A 10335-nucleotide genomic window follows, 5' to 3' on the forward strand; every position below is an offset into this window, starting at 1 on the left:
TTCAACACCTAAATAGCTCTAGGATCTGCTTGCACAGATATTTTGTTTTGACTTGTTGCTGGTGAATAGAAATGTTTAATAACAAAGGAATTACTAACTAAATACCAGTATTGTTTGGAATTTGGGAAGGAGTTCCATGTTGGAAATATATAATGCAGGTAATCTGTCTTATTAATCTCTAATATCCTTCATCTCGTCGAGGGAAGCCAGCTTCACGCAGCACTCAGTCTTGGCTCTTCGCTGCCATTGACTTTGTAGAATTGCACACAATCAAGCAGATTCCTCTAGGAAGGATGTCACTGTAAATGAGGAATTTTTATCCTTGACATTATTAGCATTTTTGGACTGGATAATTCCTTTATCCAGGGTCTTTCTGTGTACCATGGTATGTTCAGTGGCATCCCTAGTGACTGGCTCACCAACATTAGCAGCATCACCACAACGCCTGGTGGTCATAGGCACAAATGTCTACCGCCATTGAGAAAAGTCCAGTACAAGATATGGGGCAAAATTACGATATTCACTATAATTCACTGTGGATCTTCATCACTGTTTTAAACCTTAAAAGGTTTAATTAGCGGAAGGAACAGAATATGTTTCCCAGATAATTTCACCTAAATATGTCGCGACTTGATTTGAAAAACAACAGTATATTCATAGTAACTCACACTTACATTAGAGGTCAGGAAAGTACAGAGCAAGCCTGACGACCTGAATCCAGTTCCCAGGGTCCACGTGGTGGAAGGCAAGAACTGACCCCTGCGTGCACATCCAGACATGCGCATGTTCCGTTCACATATTTATGCATTTGTTAAATAAACAAACATTTTTAAAAGAAAGAGAGAAAAAAGAAAGTGTAGAGCCAAATGTCAAAGGAACCAAATCTACTCTGTTGATTAAGTTCTTGTGAACTAAGTTAAATTCAAAACCAGAGTCCTCATCCCATGAGCACACAGCATGATCTTTTCCTGGGCCAGCAGTGCTCTGTCACAGGCACTCTTCACGGAATGAGAAAACAGTCACAGGGAGTACCCTGCGACTTAGCCAAGCTGACCGAGTTCAAGCTCTGCCCTCCAGCCTGTGGCGGCCAAGGAATCAACCTATTATCATCATTGAAAACTGCGCTAGCTTCACGGTTCACCTCCGATGCCTCCCCGCTTGTCAGAATGGATGAGCATCTTTCCCTAAGAGTGGCAGCTGCTGGCCTTTTCAGAGATACATCCCCACAATCAAAATGCTGACCATCCCCAGCTGTGGGCATGATGGGCTGGTTAAGGCAGATTGACCGAGGTCCCGCAGTAAACACGCCACTTCCTTGGCCTTGAAGCCCCACATGAAAAGAGCAGACTGCCGAACAGCTCATGGCCCTTAGCTATCAATTTGATTTAGCAACTGCACCGCCACTCCGACAGCTCTGCAGCCAATTAGTGAACCCAAGTCATCAGCATTAATTTGTTCACATTTCCCCCTGCAAATTGCTAATTGGTTAAACTAAGCAGTGGTTGGCTAGACTGCTGGGCTGGAAGGAGAGATTGGAGCTGTATCGTTTTCTTGCTAAGTACATTTAGAAGAAAGGGGCACTAAAGGACAAACTTCTCTGAACTCCTTGCAACTTAGAATGACTGTTTTGCACAGCAAGGCGCTATTAGGTTTAAAAATTGTAGACGATGTTCCGTTTCTTTTAGGCCAGCAGTTCTCAACCTGTGGGGCGCGGCCGCTATCCTTTCAAGGGGGTTGCCTCAAACGATTGGGAATCACAGATATTCACATTACAATTAACAGCGGTAGCAACATTACATTTAGAAGGCATAAATGAAAATAATTTTATGGTTGGGTTTCAAAATGAGGAATTGAATTGAAGGGGTGCAGCGTTATAGGCTAACCGGCACGCCATATTTACAGCTCCTTAAAGGGCCAAAAGATTATTCTCCTGACCTTGATGAAATCGGACCTTTTGGTTTTATAAAAGAATATCGATATGATGCAGTGCGTAGTAATGTCGGTATGGAGATTATGCCTCCCAGCCAAACTCCTTCCAGCTCTTGCAGTCTCTGTTTTTCTTTCCTTGCTTTGTTAATCAGGGAAAGTGACTTTTGCAAACTCTAGCGTATATCCTTCTTCCTGTAGGTGACCATTGATCTAAGTCACAGGAGATTGCATGGCTTTCCCTACCTGCTCCACTTCCTTTCTACAACTGTGTAATGTTTGGTGATGTCTGAACCACCCCATAGTGATGCCCTTGCACTTGATAACCCTTCCATGGGACTATTAATCATCAGGCACTGGTAACGCTGCTTCTTCCTGTTATTTTTTTCAGCCCGGGATTTAGAAATGACTTCCCACTATTGCAGGTCCCTCAGCTCTTTAATGTAGCTTGATAGTCATTTTAAACCTACTCAGACATACAAAGCTATCCCTGAATTACACTATATTCAAAATGCCAGATGACTATGCTATCACTTATTTTACGTTCCAGTATTTTTCATAAACCTTTACAAAACGTGTTTGTTTTGTTCTGGTCATTCAAGTTGCTAGGTATGCTGGGTAGTCAAGCTTTCACTGATAGTCATATTAGTAGAGAAAACTGTGAGGCAAATTTGGTGAAAGCTCCTGGAACTTCTACTTCTAGGCAAGCAAGTCAAAGGAACACACACATATATATTCAAAGGCTAAGGAGATGTACGTCTTGTATGTAGCTAGGAGGTGATAGATGACTGTTGAATGGCGGTGATGTCAATGTTATTGTCACAGTCAGTGAAACATGGAGAAGAAATAGGACGCCCTTCCCAGATCATGAACTAAGTACGGGACTCAGCCTCACTCCAGTCCTTTTATCCCATAACTAGTGATTTTAGCCATTAGAGTCCACGGGAATTCATTCCCACATAACTTCTGATTTAGCCGGTAGTTTCAATTAATAGATGCTTTAAAATATATTCTGATAATGTTAAAAACATAAACTAAAGCAGGTTCGATGGAAGTGGCAGTTATTACTTTCCTTGAGGGCTTAAATGAAGACGTGTCTGCCCTTTATTCAACCCTAGGAGAAAATTCTGTGCTTGCCGTGAAGAATAGTTTTCAAGCTCTCCTTCTCTTCTGTTTTCTCTCCATTTCCTCCTCTGCTGGATTTCTCTAGTGTTGCCATTGGTATTTTAGGCTCAGATTACATACAACCTGGTAAAGGCCATTCACCATAAAGATACGGTTTGCACATGTTAGACATTTCCTTTCCTGGGAATTCAGAGAGGTAACATAGTAACTCAAGCTCAAGTCTTTGAAGGGCAGATATCTGATTTCCAACTATATGAAGGGACACAAAGGGAAAAAACCTTTAATTTCCTTTATTTCTTTTTAATATTGTAAGAAGATATTCTGACAGGCTTTGCAAAATAGGTTGCCTTGCAATATATTGTCAATAAAAGCTATATACTCAGAAATGATTGAGTCTATTTCCTGGGTGTTTCCAAATTCCTTACCAGATACAGTGTTTTATGATCAAGGGCATAATAAACTCTACTATTTTTCCAATTTAGAGAAATTAGGACTCTTTTCTTAGCTGGGGTTTCTTGCTTAACCCAAGTGGCTGTGGAAAGTTCATTGTTCTTGTTATAAGTTTATATTGACATTTTGTAATCTGGTCTAATTATGTACTCTAGGCTGGCCTTGAATTTATTATGGAATCCAGGTTGGTCTCCTGTTGATCTTCTTGACTCATCCTCTTAAGCCAAGGGATTACAAATATATGCCATGATGGTTGGCTCATGCCAACATGGCTGGCCTTTGTTTCACTTAATCTTATTGTCCTTTGCTTAAATTAGTGCTTCTCTGTAATTAGGGACCAGTTCCTTTATAGCATTCCACAGGGAATAGGATACAGTCACTGTTCTGTGTAAGGTTTTCAGTCAGAAAGTGAACAGTTGTGATTTCATAAATGATGAAGTTAAGTATGTTTATGCCAAAGCCTCAAGTGCCACTCTCCTGCCATCCTGGAGTGTAGAGGAGGGTTTGCACTCTTTTTGAAGAATGAAACGAACACTTGAAAACAAGTTCAAAATAAGAGTATGTTGTGGAGAGTCACGAAGTTGGACACATGACCTTGGGGATAGCTTTCATAGATCTGTTTCATCTGCAAGGTGTAGCTAGTAAAGATGGGACTTACTACTCCTCATTCACACTCCTGACACCACCTCCTCTGCTGCCTCAGTGTTGCCTAGAAATTGTTATGAGAATTTCATGTATTCCTTCATGCTCCAGTTCTCATAGGGGACTTAGCTGTCTCCTTGATCCTACAACTTGCCCTACCCATAATCTTGATTAATGGCTCCAGTTTCTAACTGTGACAAAAATGTAAGCAATAGAAAGAAGGATGGTATAGATTCTTGCTACCCTATGTACACTCCCCAGTGCCTAAGTACATGCTTTTCTCCTGGGAATAGACATACGTACTGCATTCTCACACTCAATCTTTTCTCTTTTTAACATTCTACTTCTGGACACCAATCTCAGTAAACCAATTCAGATGTATCTCTTCTCTCCCTACCCCCTCCACACCTCCTTCAATACACCCTCTTCTCCTCTTAGATTACATCCTGAGCTCACGATCATTCTATATCTATATATATGATATTATATCTAATCATAATATATCATGACTATGGTATATTAATATATTTATCAATTATATCAATATTATAATTAATGAAGTAAAATATTAATGTATACTAAATATATTATCATATCATATATTATCATATCAGTATAATCTATATATGTTATAATTTATATAGAACATATGTAGAATATAGAGAGAAAATATCATATATTATATCAAATGTATATGATATATAGCTAGATATAGATATCAATAGAGATAGAGACAGAGACAGAGACAGAGATAGAGTCAGAGACAGAGAGAGATAGAGATAGATAGATAATATATATATAGATTAGATATAGATATGGATATAGATGATATAAATGATATAGATAGATTATAGATATAAATATAAATATATAGATATAGATAAAGATAGGTATAGATATAGATACATACATATATATCCATATCTAAGATGGAATGTATTTCCTCTTTGGCTAGTACATCTACTTAATCATTTTTCCAATGAGCTATTGAGTTACTTTTTATGTTTTACCTACAATTCATCTTCTCCAGTTTTCTGTGAAAGCCATTGTTACAAGTAATTAACCCATCCTTAGAATTCTACTGAGTGTGCTTTTACGAAAATTATCAATGTATTTCATGTTCCTGAACTCAATAATTAATTCTTAAACTTCAGGTTTGACACCTTTGATCATAATATCCTTTCTAAATTATTTTTTATGTGTGATTTTGGGTTTTAGACTCTTCCAAATTTTCTTCTGTACCTGTGCATTTCTTTTTATTATTTATCCTTCTGAATCTCTTTGATAGCTATATGTTGATAACACCCCCATCTCTCAGTCCCTAGGCAATATTCCTTCTCTTTATTTAACTGTCCATAGTCTTATGACTGTAAATATGTGTGTCTATATGTTTGTGCACATGTATCCATTTATATTGCCCAAGCTCAACATATTACATAAACATTACAAATTCACATACACAACCATCTGAAGATCACCACATAAATATATAAAAAGCTTCTCAAAGTTAATACATAAAAACGTGTTACAATACCTTGCTCCTTCTGTAATACTCATAAATGAAGCCTCTGTCTTTCATGTTTCTCAAGAGAAAAGCCTTGAAAATATTCTCGGGAATCTTCTTTCTGGTACCCATATTTTCATGCATTGTGTCATTGTTAATTCAGAATCCGCCCACGATCCTACTACCTCCCTCTTCGTTCCACAGCTCTGTGCTCTAAATGAACACTGTTGTTCATTTGATTTATTATAATAGTCTGTCCTTTCCTGTATCCTGTTTTCAATCCAGTTACAAGAGTGACTCCATGAATCGTAAATCATATCATATGTACTTCAGCTCAAGACAATATGTTATTGTTAATCAACTTAGAGTAATGAAAACTCCTGTGGGTAACAATGAAGTAAGCAGGGCTATGACTGTTTAACACACAGGTTGATGACTGTCAGAGGATTATACTCCCATCTGCAAAAGGTCAAACAACAGGATGTCTCAACAGACTTAAACAAACAACTGAAGTCAGTGTTCATCTGAGAGTCAACATCGCTCAGCTCAAAGAACTTTAATCAACAACCCACCCAAACTGGCTTGTGGTGAATGATTTTGGCCAACCCATGAACTGAGTAGGAAAAGACCTTGCATTAGAATACCTTGTAAAATAAAACCCTATTCTCTGCAGCTTTTCTTTACTATCGCCATGGAGGTAATTTACTGTGTGCTTCTTTACTCCCATAAATTCTTTCCTTTCATGTCCCTACCAATCTTTGATTTAAGTTCAAGTTCTTATAACAGTTCACAAGTTCTAATAACCAAGTTCTTTGTGCTTTAATGCCCAATAATTTTCTAGTCTCTTTCTTTGTCTTCTTCAAACACGTGACCCTGAGACCTGTGCACTGTCTCTTTTATTTGAAATTGTCTTCTTCATATGATTAGATGATTTCTTTCCTCTCTACTTTAGTTCTCTTGAAGTGCACCTTCACTGAGACCTTTCTATCTAACTGTAGGTAGTGTACCCTTTCCTTCACCTTGCCTTGTTTCATAGTCTCTTTTATTACATATTTAGAAGATTATTAGTGTGTCTAGAGGATCATTATCCCAATAGAATATAAATCCCACAAGGACATGGATTTTATTTTAGCATTACTTATGACCTCAGGATCTGTGAAAATGCTTGAAATAAAACAAACTTAAGAATGTATTGTTGATGAATAGGGGACAAATAGAGGGAATCAAACCATGATAGCAAAAGACATGGCACCCAGAGAAGAGAAAACAGAATAAGCCTCCTTCAGCTCTCCCCTCACCTTTCTTCTATCCATTTTTCTTACATGGAGTTATATATTACTACAGCTTTGTTTTCATCCATAACTCAAGGGGTCATCCCTCTCCAGTTTACAGAGTAAGAGACACTAAAGTTAAACTAGGCATATATTCCCAAATCTGACCACACAATATCAATGTTCTATAAAGTTAATAGAGTCAAAGAATGAACTCTCTGAGGAATGACAGAGAGCTGGTTTCTCAGGGGACAATTAGCAGCAGACATCTTTCAATGGATATAGGGCCTACCGGAATGGATCTATGATGCCTGACAGATTTGGCTATTAGTTAGCCGCCCACCACAAGTTCAGCCACCACACACGCAGTTCCCAGGGAATATAAATTTGAAGCTGTTATTCAATTTAGCAAGCATCGACAGGTTCTTCATTGCAGTAGAAATTTAGCTCCCGAGTCTGCAGTGGAGGGACGCATGGGCAGTGAGGTCAGTAAAGAGACTGATGATCATGGAAGTTCTCATTGCTGAGTAATAGGAAGGTGTGTCAAGCAGGCAAGCAGGACCCTTTGATGGAGAGCTTCATGTGTCAGGCAAAGGTACTTTGGCTTGATTCAATAGGCAATAAACAAGGAGTCATTGTATTTTCTTAGATGGGATGGAGGTGGTGACGTGGTGAGAGCATTGTTTAGAATGATTGAGGAACCCAGTTGCAACCCTGTCAGACCACAGTCCTTGAACAACCTGTATCAGAACCATACTGGGACACACGCATTAGTCAATTTAGAGTAGGGCTGGTAATCTACATTCCAATTAGAGTCTCTGTAGATGAGGCTGAAGAATTGGCATTGAAACCCAACTAAGCCAGTCTCACTTATTCTTAGTTTATGTATTAAAGCAAAATATTTCTTTCAAGCTGTGAGCTGCAGTTCATTAGTGAACTACAGAAAGAGACCAAGTGAACATATTAGGTAGCACTAATGAATGACTGTTGTATGATTATACTTACATACACTCCAAAAATAGCATAATTCATCAATGATTAAAATAGAACAATATTTTCCGGGGTGAGGTTGAGGGTTATGAAGTACGGGTTGGAGTGTTTGGAATCTGACTACATCTTGATTAGAGTGTCAGGTACAAACGTGTATAGTTATAAAAAGGAATCCACCTGAACATTGAAATTCTGTGCATTATTTGGTGTCATTTATTACTCAGTAATAACAATAGCAGGGAATCACATGTTGTATGTATATATTTATATAGTGCATGTGTGCTTACTTAGTGCTATGTTTATATGTGTGTCCATGTATGCTGTTTTGTCTACGTGAATCTGTGGATTGTGTGCTGTATGTGTACGTGTATGTGTATGTGTGTTACATAGTGCTATGTATATAGATATGTTTATGAGTATTTCTGTATTATGTATGTGTGAAGTGTGTGTGTGCTGTGTGCATTGGGTGAGATTACAAAACAGAAGTCTAAGTTTTGTTTAGTGCACAGGTTTTGCATGTTTGAAACCCTTCATGGATGAACATAGATCAGAAGTAACGTGATCATTTCATTATATGCCTCTCTTTTGGTGTCTTTGTATGATACTTTGATTTTTAAAAATAATTTTTAAAAAACTTTTCACCTTTCATTAAAGGTAATTTCTTTTCTCATGAAATATATGAATACAGTTTCCCTCCCCCTATACCTCTAGATCTTACCCTCTTTCTCTCCTCCCTGAATCTCTCATTCTTGTCACTCCCCACCACCATTTTCATGCCTTCCCAGAAGCCCTATTCCCCTCCCAGGGAAAACCATGTGTTCCCCTTAGTCCTTTCTTCTACACCTAACCTCTCTGAGTCTACAGATTGTAGCTCAGTTATCATTTATTTAATTTGTAGCTAATATTCAGACACAAATGAATATACACTATATTTATCTTTCTGGGTCTGGGTTACCGTCACTCAGAACGGCTTTTTCCAGTTTCATCAGTTGGTCTACAAATTTCCTGTTGTTATCTTTGTTTCATTTTTTCTGTTTCTTTCTTTTTGCTTTTTTGTTTCATTTCTTTATTTTGTTTCTTTGTTTCATTTCTCTCCCTCCCTCTTTCTTTTTCTTCTTCCTTCTTTTCTTTCTTTCTTTCTTTCTTTCTTTCTTTCTTTCTTTCTTTCTTTCTTTCTTTCTTTCTTTCTTTCTGTACTGCTCTGAGTAATACTCCGTTGTGTGAAATGTACCACATTTTATCCAGTCTTTGGTTCAGGGTCATCTATATTGTTTTCATTTTTCTGCCTATTATAATAGAGTAATGATGACTATGGTTGAACAAGTTTCTCTGTGTTAAGATGCAGTATCCATTGAGTATATGCCCAATAGTGACATAGCTGAGTCTTGCTATTGATTGGTTCCCAACTCTCTGAGTCACTGCGTTATTGATTTTCATACTGGCTGTATAAGTCTTCACTTCCGCCAGCAATGGAAGTGTTCCCTTGCTCTACATCATTGTCCCCACGGGCTGTCACTTGTGCTATTGAAGTTAGCCATTTTAACAAGTGTAAGGTAGGGTCTCAAAGAAAATTTGAAATGTCATTCCCTCATAGTTAAGTATGTCGAACACTTCTTTAAGCATTTCGAAGTCATTCGAATTTCTTCTATTGAGAACACTCAGTTTAGATCTGTACCACATTTTAAAATGAGTTTCTTTTTTGATAGATAGTTTCTTGAGTTCTTCATTTATTTTGGGTATTAGCCCTCCATCACATGTGGAGTTGGTTACTGACTTTTCTGAGATGATGACACTGTTTGCTATGCAGAAGTTTTTCATTTCATGAGGTCCCATTTATTAGTTGCTGATTTTAGTGCCTATACTATCAGTGTTCTGTTCCGAAAGTCTTTAAATGTTCTCAAGGCTGTTCTCCCCTCCCTTCAATAAGGTTTAATGTATCCGGTCTGTTGAGGTCTTTGAACGTTGTGGAGTTGAGTTTTGTGCAGAATGATGGGTATGCATCTAACTGCATTCTTCCACACGCAGGCGTCTTCCTCGACCACACCATATTTCTTGAAGAAAGTGTCTTCTTTCCAGTATGTATTTCTGGTTTCTTTATCAAAAGTCACATGTCCATATGTATGAGAGTTTATGTCTGGGTCTTCAATTTGATTTCTTGGATAAAAATGTCTGTGTTTTTATGTCAGTACCATAAAGTTTTTATTACTATAGGTTTGTAGCATAACTTGAGGTCAGGGATGGTGAGATCTCCCATAAGTTTTTAATTTTTAAAGAAATTTTAGCTATCCTGGTTATTTTGTGTTTCCATATGAAGTTGAGAATTGTTCTTTAAAGATCAATGAAGATTGAGGTTGATTTTGTTATGTTGATGGATATTGCATTAAATATGTAGATTGCTTTTGGTAGTTTGATCATTTATACTGTTAA

Source organism: Rattus norvegicus, chromosome 1 (genome assembly GCF_021556685.1).
Source record: "Rattus norvegicus strain SHRSP/BbbUtx chromosome 1, alternate assembly SHRSP_T2T, whole genome shotgun sequence".
In the NCBI taxonomy this organism is placed as follows: Eukaryota; Metazoa; Chordata; class Mammalia; order Rodentia; family Muridae; genus Rattus; species Rattus norvegicus.